Source organism: Mesoplodon mirus (assembly GCF_964341445.2).
Source record: "Mesoplodon mirus genome assembly, chromosome: 2".
NCBI classification, from domain to species: Eukaryota; Metazoa; Chordata; class Mammalia; order Artiodactyla; family Ziphiidae; genus Mesoplodon; species Mesoplodon mirus.
This window is the reverse complement of record NC_138977.1, coordinates 27,610,738-27,625,704: the sequence shown is the minus strand read 5'-3', so window position 1 is coordinate 27,625,704 and position 14,967 is coordinate 27,610,738.

Sequence of the window (14,967 nt, the reverse complement as noted above, 5' to 3'; positions counted from 1 at the left end):
TAATATTATACCTTATGCTAGGGAATATATTCAGTGTTCTCTCTCCTTCCAGCAAGATTACAGACTGCTGACAAGGTGAGGTCTTTCTTTTGTTTTATCTATTTGTAAAGTTACAACATGGCCTTGCAGCTCAGCTGAATCAACAATTAGACCACTCTACATTTTAAATCTTATAATCAATGAGCTTGATTATTAGTAACTTGATATGGTTATACCTTCAACCTGTGACTATCTGAATTCATCAAAGCACAATTCGTTGCTTAAGCGTATATGGTCAATCATTAAAAGTGGATTTTCCATTTAATTTCTCAGATTTAAGGTAAAACTTCATTATAGACAGACTTCTATTTTTAAAATGTTTAATCCCATCCTATCATAACTCAATACCTGAGAACCCAAAATAATGAATTTAATTCCTGATACTAGATTTTTAAAAAATTTTTAATTAACATGACGGCCACCAAAATTAAAAACTATTTTTTCACTGTTATATAGCCTTTCCCTATAGTATATAACATCTATATTATTAGTTTGTTAGAGCTTCCATAACAAAATACCACAGACTGAGTGGCCTTAACCAACAGAAATGTGTTTTTTCTCTGTTCTGGAGGCCAGAAGTCCAAGGTCAAGGTGTGGGCAAGGTTGGCTTCTCCTGAGGGTCGTGAGGGAAGCATCTGTTCCAGGCCTCTGTTCGTGGCTGGCAGGTGGCTGCCCTATCGCTGCCTCTTCACAGGCGTGTCCCTCTGTGTCCTGGTGCCCTGTTGTCCCTTCCTCTTCTTGTAAGGACACCAGTCCTACTGAATTTGGGCATCCTTCTGATGGCCTCATGTTAACTTAGTCACTTCTTTAAAGACCTTATCTCCAAATAAGGTTACATTCTGAGGTGCTGGAGGTTGGAATTTCAACATATGAATTTCAGGGCATGCCGTGGGGAGGGGACGAGGACACAGTTCTGCGCATAACAACATCCTAAAATGGTTTCCATTTCCAAAGATAGAGGACGTTTAAGTACATTAATACTACTGCCCGCCCCCGGAGGCTTACAGGGCTCCCAAAGGCAATCTGTAAATAAGTGGACGGTTACATCAGAATCACTAGGGAAGCATTTTAAGAATGCAGACTCTCAAACCTCACCCCTGCCCCACCCCAGAAGTGTGATTTGTTAGGTGTAAAGTGGAATCTGGGAATGTGTAGTTTTGCAAAGTCCAGGAGACTCTGTCATGCTGCCAAATCTAGGAAGTCCTGTTCTATGGAGTCTCTCCTGCCTTGAGACATCGATATCAAATGTCGTTTGATAACAAATATCGTATATTAACACATATATGTGGAATCTAGAAAAATGGTATAGATGAACATATTTGCAGGGCAAGAATAGAGATGCAGACATAGAGAATGCACATGTGGACATGGCATGGGAAGGGGAGGGTGGGACGAATTGAGAGATTAGGTTTGACATAAATACACTACCATGTGTAAAACAGATAGCTAGTGGGAACCTGCTATATAGCACAGAGAGATCAGCTCGGTGCTCTGTGATGACCTAGATGGGTGGGATGGGGGGGTGTTGGAGGAAGGTCCAAGAGGGACGGGATATATGTATACATATGGCTGATTCACTTCACTGTACAACAGAAACTAACATGACAATGCAAAGCAACCATACTCCAATAATTTTTTTTAATTAAAAAGAAATTAAATTCAGAAACTAAAAATTTTTAAATGACTTTAATTAATAAAGTAGTCTAATTGTTAATGAAATAAGAAGAACCTTCCTACTCACACTGAAAATTTCAAATGACCTTTCAGTGAGGAAAAGGGTATTTTCCAAAGGAGAGGTAGAAATAGGCTCAAAAATCATAAGTACAAAATTTGTAGGTATGGATAGAATCCATACACCTCAGACCACAAATGTACATTTATAGGGGAACTGATGAAAATTTCAGCCTCAGAGGTTTAATCTTGGGGTTTCTGTGTCCCCTAACCCAGTTCCTTGCAAACATTCCAGGCAGGATTTTAGGATCTTAGGCAGTTGTGTATGTTTGGGGGTGGGAAGTGTTGCTTAAATGAATATTTCATAATATTACCTAGGTTCTTTGAAAGAATTAGTAACTCTCTTAATACATGGCAGAGGAGATTCAAATTGCTCCTTGAGGGTTCACATGAAAAGCAGCAGAGCCCTGACTGTAGACGTCCCTAAGGTGGCAGCCGTGGAGGATCAACCAACATCTTTTGAGCAAAGGACTCAGAATTACCTTACAGGTCCTTGGACTAGAAGCAGGGCTGTGGGGAGGAGAGGAGAGGAGCGGGGAGGATGAAAATATGTGCATTTCAAAATGACAAAAAAGGGAATTCCCTGTCAGTCCAGTTGTTAGGATTCTTCACTCTCACTGCCGGGGGTCCAGGTTTGATCCTTGGTCAGGGAACTAAAATCCCACAAGCTGTATGGTGCAGCCAAAAAAAAAAAAAGACAAAAAAGAAGAAATAATAAAACAGCTTATGTTTTCAACAGACACATTTTAAATAAAAGCCTGGAAAAGAGAGGATGACCTTGGAGTTTTCTAGAAAGAAATAGAACATGCTCATCGTCCCCCTGACAGTCCTGGAATCAGTTCCATGTCTTAACAAAAAAAAGCAAAAAAAAGAAAGAAAGGAAGGAAGGGAGGGAGGGAGGGAGGGAGGAAGAAAGAGAGAAAGAAAGAAAGAGAGAGAGAGAAAGAAAGAAAGAAAGAAAGAAAGAAAGATAGTCCTTAAAGGCACAATGCAGGAACTGAGTGATGACTTGTCAGCCACAGCACACACATTTTTATTAAGAAAAAATTTCTTTACACTTAGGAAAAAGCCCCAAAAGCACAAGTAACTTTGTTGTTGATGCTATTTTTACCGTGGTTTAATTAACAAAACTCTAAACAACTTAGATGGCATGGAGAACACATGTCAGCACCCTGTAGACCAATTTATACAGGCTTCTCAACTTTGCACTTTCCTTAATGTTATGGGTCAAATAAGAGTAATTTCACCAATTGTATCATAGTATCACACTGTAAGAAAAGAATTCAAAAAAAAGGATCTGTAATTTTGATTACGTATTCCAATTAAACTATTGCTACAAATACAACAGTATATCTTCCTTGGCCTAATGATATAAGATATTTAAAATTAACTGTCTAAAAAGAACATTCATCTTAATTTCTCAGTATAATACATTGTTGGATATAAACTGATTTGAGTTAGATATTTTTTCCAGGTTTCCTAAATTGAATTATAGCATTTTGCCTCTTGTGCATTAGAGATTAGAAACTTCACATTAAAAACTAGGCTTCATGCCACATACCAAAAAAAAATCCTAATCATTCCCAGTTTCTCTTCAGTATTTCTTCCATTACTCATCAAATGACTTTCCTTTGTCTTTTCACATACTTTTGAAACTCCCAGGACCTTAGAGATCTAATGCATCCACTCTTTCTGCCAGCAACATCACCACCTGAGTCCTAGCTACGCTCACTTCTCATCAGACACAGGAAGGCGTCTCCCAGCAGCGCTGGCTCTCTTCCCATTGTTCTCCACCGTGGAATCAGAGTGATCTGCTCAAAACTTTGTCAGCACTCACCCTACTTCCAGTCAACCCAGCCATCCACAGACATTCTAACCCACAACAGACACACCTTAAAACTCTTCCGTATCTTTCCACCATGTTCATGACAAAGCTAAAACTCCTTGACTCAGCCAGCCAAGCCCTGCAAAGTCCATGCCTGTGAAGTCTCCTCCGCCATCCCAGTCCATGCTCACCTCCACTCCCAGTTTTGGCCCCCTGACCATCTTGAAGTCCCTGGCACTCCCTAGGCTGTGTCCACCTTCTGTCTGAAATGCTCTTTTGCCCCTCTTGGCCTACTCATCATTCAAGGTACTTTTTCAGAGATGCCAATGCCCTATGTTTTGCATAAATCCCCAGTAAATTCTATTTGAATTTCCTGCTGATAGGTAAAGCTAACATTCACACGTGGCAGGTTTTTAACTTGTAATACACCTGAATCTGTATCCTATGAAAGAGCAGCAATGTGATGGCAAACAGTGTGAGACTTAGATGGGGAAATGTCTGCCAGGCTCACGTGTGGGAATGAGGAGATGTGGATAACCAGCCAGTGTGTGAAGGCTGGCCTGAGCCTATTGCAAAATCTGTCTGTCATTACCCCGCCTCAAGGTTAGGAAAGGGACCTCACATTGTTTGATCTCTTGAATTGGAAGTGCATCTAAAGAAACCAAGCCCCTCATCCACCTGAAAGACAGGTGTACTCATGGATATCAAAGAGGAGGAGGGAGAGAGGGAGGAGGGTAGAAGAGGGAAGGGGGGGTGGAGAAGACGAGTTTTCTTTCTCTTCTACTGGTCCGGAAGCTTCTCCAAGAACTCAGACATTTGTAAAGGGCCCTCTGATGTCTTTTCAATGTTTACTTATCTTTCTGAGTTATTGATAGTGGCAGAGAACAATGGTTAAATAAACCTCATATCATTGTTTTAGTGCCTCTTAAATGGGTGACAGAAGGTTTGGAAATTTGGTCAATAGACTCTACATGTTTCCTCAGTAATTTAGTAAAGACTGTTTAAAGCATCTATAGAGACTGGCAGTCAATTGACTTGTAAACTTATTGAGGCTTCTGTGTATTGCTTTGGGTCTTGTCTTAAAGGAATATATCAAAATAGTGAACTTGGTGGTGAAATATTCATTCATTTATTTGACTTTGGTGGAAGAACTGTGATGATTTATTTCTTCTTTGAAAGCATGATGAGTATAATCTGAATAAAATATCATTGAAAACTGGATTTATCTGAACCTAGGAATACATTCTGTTTTAACTTCACTATAAAATGACTGTCAACAACAGAAAAAGAATAAATAAATAAATAAAACAAAAAAAATAATAAAAACCGAGTTTCTGTCAGGATCAGAGGGTTCACAATAAACGTTACTAGATTATATTAATATTACAAAGCTTACTAATGGAAACCTACTGTTTTTAATTTAAATATCTTTAATTTCTTTTTAATTTCCAGGCTTTGATAATTTATCAAATAAACCACCGTGCTTTTTTTTCTTTCTGCAAAATGACTGTTTTAAACTACATTTGTGAGGACTCATGAGCAAAAAAAAAAAAAAAGGATACAAACTCAAATTCTATAACTGGTAACCTGATAGCTAAAATCAACAGTTCCTGGAATAGAAATGTCAAATAGCTAATGAGAATAAGAGCATGGAGTTGTAACAAATGAAACCACACGTGCACTGAAGTCTCTGACCCTAGCTGCAGCTCACCTTGCAAAAGCCTGTCATTTTAAAAATCAACCATATGTATAGCATGGAACTGAAAATTAAATGAGTTTTTAAAAATATAAAGGAAGATCTATTAAAATGTGGTTAACACCATCATATATGGTAATGACAGAGTAATTCCAAAGACATTTCTGTGATGATTTTGAGACATAAAGTAGTTAAAATTTTTCTAATAGCGACAAATTAATCATTTTAATAAGATCAAGATTAGCTATTTTACCTACCATTTCAGGCTACTATATGCTAAACCGCACTGTCACTTTACTATTTAATCTTGCAAGGCCTTAATGTGAGGGACAAGAAATATCATATGTGATGTGGAATTGTATTATGGCTCAGAAAGGGGGAAAACTTCACGTTACTTATATAAACTGCATTTGGGGAGAATAAAAAATTAAGATATTACATTCTACCTTGTATTTGGCTGTTCAGTAGCTTTTTAAAAAATAAAACGTATATTAATAATAAAGTAACAGCAATATGTACCAACATATAACTTAATCAGGAAATTTATTGTCAAAGTATTTCCTGGTTTGCTACTTGAAAAATCTTTTACTTTCATTTATTCAATTAAAAAGTAAACAAGCACATGCTAATATCAGGCAGGAAGAGTTTCGTGCTCAGGGAACATAGGAAGAAATAAACCATAATCCCTGAATTCCAGTGTGTCCTAGCAGCGTTGACCATTTTCTAGTCACTTTTTTCCTCCTCGCGGTAGACGCCTTAATATCATGTAACCACTGCACATACAGAGGCTGCTCTAAGCTCTTGGAGGATTCAATTCATCCCTTAGCAAACATTCATACACAAGTTCAAAGCACATTCAGAAAAATATGCAATGTCCCAGTATTTGTACAGGCCAGAAAATCTCCATAAAATATTGACTGAAAGATTTTGTTTCCAAAAAGTGAGCCTCAGGTGGGGAGATGTGTACTGTAGTTCAACAGATGAATAAACCTGTCAGGGTCAGATCTGGGGAGGAGGGAGGCGATATAGAAAAGGCACATAAATTGACTAAAAGGTAAAATCTCCCAATTTAAATTAAAATTAGGTTAAATATTTTCAAAAGAGGAAATGCTGCTTTTCAGAAGAACTGCTTCAGAGTTAAAATGGATTCCAGAAGAGTCCAGAAGATTATACACTAATTAATGTATGTGACACCCCAAATTGTCCACTCAAAACCTGAGAACACAGGAAAGAACATTATGCAGTTAAGGGTCTAATTTCTGACCAGAGAAAGACATTACTCAAGCCATGAACTAAAGATCCAAACACTTCTTTTATAAAAGCATCGATTTGCCCAAATGTGAGGCTGTGCGGGAGGCCCCTGAGACTGACTGCTGTTCCTTTCCAGGAAAATACATTCCTTTCCAGAATGTTTCACACTCTCAAACCCATCTTTTTAATAGTATTTTATTGCTTAAGATTAGTTTTATTATTTTTATTTTTATATTTTATAAATAAGTAAATCATTGCATACCTACTGCCTTTAAGGCTATGGACAAGTTATTGCATCTCTCCCAGCCTTTTTTCTTCGTGAGGAAGATGAAGATCATAATTCATAGCCAATTCCCACTACTGTTGGGAAGTGCAAAGACTGTCGTGTATATAAAACTCAGTGAGTGGCCCACAGGAAAAGATCAGGAAAGGGTAGCCACGGTCAGTATCCATCCTATGAAATAGCTTGATAGTGTTTCTGTGCCCATGGTTTAAATTCAGTTTTCAGGGCAGTTTTGTTTGTGTTAGTTAAATTCTTTATTACTTCTATACAACAAAAAACAGAAAAATAGAATTCTTCTTTAGAACCATTTCTTCATTGTTCCAATGAAATGCCGTAAACTTTTTATACATAGTAGATACAAAAAACGACCTCTAGGGGCTTCCTTGGTGGCGCAGTGGTTGAGAGTCCGCCTACCGATGCAAGAGACGCGTGTTCGTGCCCCGGTCTGGGAAGATCCCATATGCCGCGGTGCGGCTGGGCCCGTGAGCCATGGCCGCTGAGCCTGCGCGTCCGGAGCCTGTGCCCCGCAAGGCCACGACAGTGAGAGGCCCGCGTACCGAAGGGGAAAAAAAAAAAAAAAAAAAAGGACCTCTAGGATCACTCAAATGCCAAAGAATTTAAATTCCTTTTCCCGTTCCCATACATCATGAGCAGTGAGGAAAGATTTTATTTTATTTTTTGTGAAGTGATATTGCTTCGAAGATCTTGGAAATATGAAAGCAGCTGGAAAGCATAATGGAAATAAAACATGCAAGCCAACAGCCCTGACCACCAATACTAACACCAACCACATTCAATCCTGCTTAGTCAGCATGAAAACCAGGCAGAACAGCTGATGGAAAGCTGGAAAGTTTCCCTTTATTTGGAACAAGGGAGGACTATTCAAACGACTAAGGTGCTCAGGACTGTGTGTGTGTGTGTGTGTGTGTGTGTGTATCAGGACAACAATATCGTTGGTTATATGATAGGAAGAAAAAGGAGTAACTGTGCATTTTTAACTAATTGGCAAAGTTCTCAGCCTAAACTTCAAGACTATGATTTCATTAGAGCTGTGATTAGTCCGCTAGAGATGGCCACAGCTCTGTTTACTTTGGCTATTTCGTGCCTTCTTGCAGTATCTTTATCATCATGGATGCTAACTGTTATTCACATTAAAAATAAGCACACCTTAAAGTCAAAGAAAACTATGCCAAAAGGGTGTAGAAGAAAACCAAAAAAAAAAAGTATGTGAAATACACACTAGCCAGGAAACAGACGAAGCAGTCCCTACTTAAAAGAATTATACTAGTTACATGGTGTAACCATTCTATTCCTGTAACCACACAGGACTTGGTGTATTCTCCCTGTATACAGGAGAATCATTCAGGAATTGTCACTGTCACAAACTGATGAAGAAAACGTGTAGTTGATATCTTACAAATATTTTCAGCATCACTCTGCTTTTACCAGCTTTGATTTGCTAAGGATTGCCCTGATCCCAGCATCTACCTGGAGAGAGATATTAGAAAATCTCACCCACTCAAGCCACAGCCAAAGCACCTTCTATATTTATTTACAGGAGTAATAAATGCTGATAATAGATAATGACAGTCCAAAAACTACAGCCCTATAAAAGTTCTCCTGCTTATTTAAATGTCACCTGTGACTGAGTTTTGTTGGAGGTCACTCAGCTTGCTAAAGGATCACGGGGATGAGACTTCATGGACTGGAACCAAAAGGTAAGTCTGAAAAGTTACGAGTGCAAACAAAAAATGGTTTGGTTAAAGTCAACTTTTTCTCACGTTGTAAGAAGCATTTCAAGTCCACATTTGTTTCCTCAGAATCTATGTATAGCCAAGTCCTTATTAGCATTGCCTGGAGAAGATTACAACTTTAGTGCTCACCAATTTTCTAATTTCTTCAACCTTTTTCACAATTCTGTACTCACCTCAGCCCAGAGTAAACACACTCTGACTTCAACTATTTTGCTCTCCAAGCAATTAGAAGCAGAGAACATAATTCTTTAGCAAAATCTGTTTTCCCTTTATGAGAATGAAAATCACATTAATCTCAATACAAAAACAGGAGGAAAACAGGGAGGTCTTAACTTCTCACGTAAAGGTCTGCGATGCCCTTGTGGAAGTATCCTATGATGTTAAGAAATAGTCAATGAAATTACTTGTTTTTCTTCTTTCTATTTTCCCCCCTCTATCTGCTCTCATGTTTACTTAAAATAAGACTCTGGATACTCATGGTCGCTTTCATATTTTTGTTCTCTAAAATTTGAAGATTTTAATTTGGAATTTTGTTATAAACTAACTATATAACTGTGTTCTTATTAAAACTGCACTGTGTACTTTAGGTTGTAACTAAGTCAATGTACTGTGCAGCCCTGATATGCAAATGAGGTTTCAACATATTCTTTTCTATCCTGGTCCCCGTTCTTTTCAGGCTGCTCAGCCAGACTTACTCCAGATCTTAGATCCTAGGCTTTTCTTCTTCCTCCTTTATACCCCTAAGTGACAGCTCTATCTAAAACTGTCAAGTGAATTATCTGAGTTTTTCAAAATAAGTAGGGTAAGTATGAATAGCACAAAACCATTCAGCACAAACTAGCCGTTTCATTCCATTCTATGCTGCTTTTACAATGCCTTCCTGCGTGGGGTGGAGGGCAGGGAGGTGGTGACAGCAGTGACCTCAGGGGATTAGCTTACTTTCTTCTTTATTCATCTTTGATTAGCCTGCCTGATGTTTCCTTGACAGAACTTCTCCATTGTATATCTCTTTGTACCTTTAAGAACTAATCTGCGTTTTACAAGCCCACTTTGTGTTCAGAGACTAAAGGAAAAGAAGTTTGTTTTGTGATGCGATTAGCAACTTTCTCATTGTAATAAGCAGGGGGTCAGAATTTAGTAAGGGTACAAATTTGCATCTCCTTTCACCTCCCCTCCATGACCCATCCACTTAAAGAAGGAAAAAACTGAAGGGAAATATGTCTGGAACAGCATCTTTTTTTCCTCCCCAGTGAACGTCTAATAGTTATTTCTAAAGCCAAAAGATTTGAATCAAGCCTTTCTGTGACCATTACATTAATTGAAAGTAATGACGATATTAAGGCCAAGCTACCCTAATTCCTTGAAACAAGGAATAGCATCAGTGGGATCCGGCAGAAGAGAGGAAGGATGTCCTAAAAAGAGGTCAAACCACTTTCCTTCAGTTTCTGATTCATTACCTGGTGGGAGGAAGGAAGTAACTACGGGCAGGAATAAATTAAAAACATTTTACAGGGGGTGTTTGTTGTTTTGTTTTGGGGTGGAGATTTTTTCTTTCTTTCTTTCTTTTTTTTTTTTTTTTTAAGGATATTTCTTTGGAAATACCCTGACCAGTGTGCAAATATATACGTTAATTATATGTTATAACAAAAAATTGAGAACAACACAGGGGTGTACTTGTAAATGGCGGGGTGGAGGGGTAGGTGGGGAAAAGGAAGGTGATCCTCATGCAGTATTTGCCAATTTCCATGGTATACGTACCCCTACCATGGCTAGTTTCAAGCTACCAACACGATGTCAGCTGGGCACAGAGTTAGGAAGAGATGTGACCATAAGCTCTTACGAGCTGCTATAAACAACCTTCAACATACCACCGGGACTACAGTTAATGCCCACTGGGCAAGCTTTGTTTATAAAGTGAGGTACATGTATACAGTATTATAGTATTACTGGCAACGTTGTGCAACCATTAAAAGAAATTGCTCATTATAATTGTTGAGGAGGAAGAAAACTTTCCTCTACCATTCTAGGTTCTTCTGGCTGGTCTAAGAATTAAATTAACAAGAGACAGATTAACAGGAGAAAATTAAATTTATTTTCATCCATATGGGAAACTCACCTACACGAGAGGTTTTGAAACAGAAAGGTAAAATGAGACATATATGCCATCCTGAGCTAAGGAATGGGATGGGGGCCTGGGGCTTCTAAGGGCAGGAGGTTCATTCACAGGATGATAAGAAGAGCAGATGTTGGGTTGTTAGATGTTTTCCCTGCCATATACATGGGGCCTCTTAGATAAAATATATCTCCCAAATAACTTTCTTCTGGGAAAAATCCCCAATTTAATTTCTTCTAGGTAGTTGAGGGAAGGACAGTAGTTTCTCTTGAACATGCAGGGTCTCATTGCCTTTAGCTCAAAATAATCCTCATGCAAAAGTGGCACATTTGGAGAATTCTCTTCTGAACGCCTACACTTAATATATATATATATATATATATATATTATTGGGATATATAATATAGTTTCCCCTGCTATCTGAAAGTAGAGCATTCCTATGAAACTTTTCATAAGCCAAAATGGAGTAAAGTGAAGAAGCAATTACCTTAGGACACATCTTGCTAATGGGTGCACAAAATAAATCAAGTTAAAGCACAGATGCTCACAGACACAGTTCAAAGCTATGGCAGCTGGATGCTGAGATGCTGAGTGCATTTCCGGGGGAAGACCTTGGTGGTATCATTCCCACTGCTCAGGGTGCTTGCTGCCCTGGAAAGTCTCACTGCTGAACAAATACTGACCGCTATTGTCACTTTTCTTCTTTTTTCATAAAAGCAAAAATCCTCTTCAGATTTCTTTTGGTTAGCAAAACAGCTGCTAATGTAGGTCTTTCGTAAAAGCTAAGTGACATAAAGCAAACTTTCAAAAAGTGGGGAATACCTGTAATAGGAAAAGAATTTCAAGGTGGATATGATTAAATAGGAAAAAATAAAATTCTCTATAATTCTCATATCTATCACATTGATATTGATGAGGAAAAATCACGAATTTCTCTACGGCAGAAAAATCAAAGTCAGAATTAAAACACACACAACAGGCCTCCACATGCCCTGCTTTGTGGTAGGCCTTTCCCAGTGTGCAATGTGCACCTGCATGTATATTAACCAGACCTCCTCAAGGCAGGAGGGTGTAAGCAACCTTGAGAAAAATGGTCCCTGTCTTCTCCTTAGGGAACTGTTGACCAAACCCACCCGCCTTGGCCAGGCATGACCATAACCACTTGCATGAGCTGTCTCGTGATAAGAGGGCCCGATAGGGAACACAGCGCTGCCTCTGAAAGCTGAGAGAATTTGGGAGGGCCTGAAAGGAGGGAGGACACGCCAGCCGGTAGTAAAACTCACCCAGAAGAATCCGGGAGGGGCCAAAAGGAGGAGGGAGGAGATGATATGCTCTGCCAACCTCCCAGAAGCCCTCACGCTGGAATCCATCTTGGCTGAGAGATGCACGCGCCACCAGAAAGGACCATGAGTCAGACCAAATACGGGCCAAGGAAGATGATGGGCCAGAGACAACCTGGAAACTAACCCCATTACCATAAAACTTGAGACTGCAAGCCACATGACAGAGCAGTTCTCCTGGGTCCCCTTACCCTGCTGCTCTCTGCCCGGGTGCCCCTTCCCAATAAAGTCTTTTGCTTTGTCAGCATGTGTGTCTCTTTGGACAATTCATTCCTGAGTGTTAGACAACAGCCCACTCTCAGGCCCTGGAAGGGGTCCCTCTTCCTGCAACATTCTGACACCAGCACTGTAATTTTAAGATTATTGTTTCTTTCTCATCCTATACAAGGTGTTGCATTGACCTAAAATCTCGCTCTATACGTGCATACCTGAACAAAACATCTCTGATGAACTTTAGGTATAATGTTAACCTGTCAATCTGATACATAATTCTTTGCCTCAAAAATGTATAAAATTGCATTTCTAACTCTTGACCAATGGGACAGTCCTCAAGCTTCTGAGAGTCTGTCTCCCAGGTTATAATCCTTAGCTCGGCTCAAATAAAATTCTCTTTGTTTGTTCTTCTTGATTGTTAATTGAATTTTCATCGACAATACGTAACGCATATTACATAAGCATAAAAAGTGGCTAACTTTAAATGAAAACTTAATGTAAGCCATGTGTACAGAGCGTCTTATGTGTCATTTCATTGACTATTCCCAACACCTTGATAAGGTAGGTATATTATTATCATCCCTTTAGAAATGAGGAAACAGAGCATCAGCTAGTGAATGGTAGAGTCAGAATTTAAGACCACCAGACTTCGAAGCTGAAGCTCTTAATGAGTCCTCTTCCTATATGTGCTACTAAATATAAATACATAGGAGAACACATCTGTAATGTTATATTTACCAGTTGTTTACACCGTTATGTGGAGGAGAGAGATTACAGACAAGTTCACATTCTAAATCAACATTTCTGTAATACTTGAATATTTACCACATGTGTTATTTATTTAATCAGAAAAAGTGAACTTTTAAAAATCAACTGCATCTTTGCCTCTTGCTGTTACCCCCAAACTGGGTTCACCTCTTGGTGGGTGTTGAGCCAATAGACACAAGCAAGCCAAAGACTGAGAGAAGGAAGGATTTATTATTACTTGCAGCAAGTAAGGAGAACACCGGGGATCTTTCCCAAAGCAGTGTCTCCCTGGACTGCAAAATTGGGGAAGTTTTAAGCTAAGGGTACATGCATATTCATGCAGGGGCTTCAGCAGAGGAGAATTCTGCATAGAATTGGGGCAAAGGTCAACAGAGTCCAAGCTTTAGTTGATTGAAGTCAGGAAGGTCAATATCATCATTCCATTCTCACTTGGGTGGAAGCCTTAGTTCCTACGGAACTCAAAGGTATATTATTACATATATCCCTTAAGGGGAAACTAGGACTCTGCTTTATCACTGCACTATTATTTGCCTTTTCTCCATTCCTGCATTCCTTTGTTCCCTTAAGATCATTAATTACTGACACCTGTTCAAGGGCAAGCATTGCAGCCAGGCTTAGATCACAAAATGCTTTAGGCCAAAATGGCTTCTCTTATGTCAAGAAAGCCATTCCTGGTTCTCTATCTCCTGGCACCCCCTAACTTATCTGCTTACAATGCCAGACAGGAAAAGCAGAGATATTTACTTTGCTGGGGAGGAAGAAATTTTCCTCTACCTTTTTAGGTTCTTCTGACTGGTCTAAGAATTAAACTGATATGAGACAAATTGAACAGGAGAAAAATCAAACAAAAGTTTAATAACATGTATACATGGTAAATACCCAGGAAAATTGAGTAACTTACCAAAATGGCCAAAGCCCTCACTTTCAATACCATCTTCAGCTAAAGACAAAAGAGGATGTCGGGTAAAGAAAGTCAGTTATGGGAAGTTACCAGAAAAGTCACAGTAAACAAGGGTGATTGTGATGCAGATTTAAGTCATTGCCTTCTCTTTTCATAAGAGTTTCTAGAGATTTGATCCTTCTCCTCTTCCTGGTATAGAGAGGGAGGCACCCTTACAAATGGAGATTTCCTTTACAAATGTAAATGTTTCTTACAAAAGAGCAACTCCTACTTTGTTCTCAGAGCCCTTCCCATGTCTGCCGTCTCTCAGAAAATAACCAGCTTAAAATAATTAATATGCCAAAGAGACATGTTTCAGGGTGGCAAATTCAGTTCCCCTACAGCTTAGTGAAATTAGCAGGATAAAAATCAGTACTTGGCTGTATTAGATCAACTACTAATAAATATATCTGTAGCATACACAGACACACATATATGACAGCAACAAATATTTAATATTATTAAAGGCAGTACAACAGGCCCAACATGAAGTCACTTATACTAAGCCCCACATCAGCAAACTGAAACTTAATTATAGTTTTAGCTCTCACAGAAATGGAATCTTAAACCAGTTAATCAGGAATCCCATGATCAGACTAGTAGGTACTCTGCTTGATAGACCCTTGTCATTCCCTATAAAGAAAGTAACTTTGCAATAACCAATCTGCTTTCTGCCTAGTGTAACTTCCTTGTTTCTGCTCCCTTCTGCCTATAAATTCTCTTACCTAATACAACTCTTTGGAACACCTTTCTCTTAGCTAAGTTGAAAGATGCCCAATTCTTGAATCACAGAATAAAACCAATAACATCTTTAAAATTTACTTAGTTGAATTCTGTTTTTTAACGATATGATCCTGAATGAGTTCCTAGCTACTGTAAAAGCCTTGTTTTCTAGTTTTGACATTGAAACCGAGCAGGATCCTGTGGGGCTCCTGCATATGGAAGCCTTTCTGAGTCCTCCATTTCTTGTTTGTAGGGAATAGCCTTCAACCTCCATGACATTCCCTGAGTTCC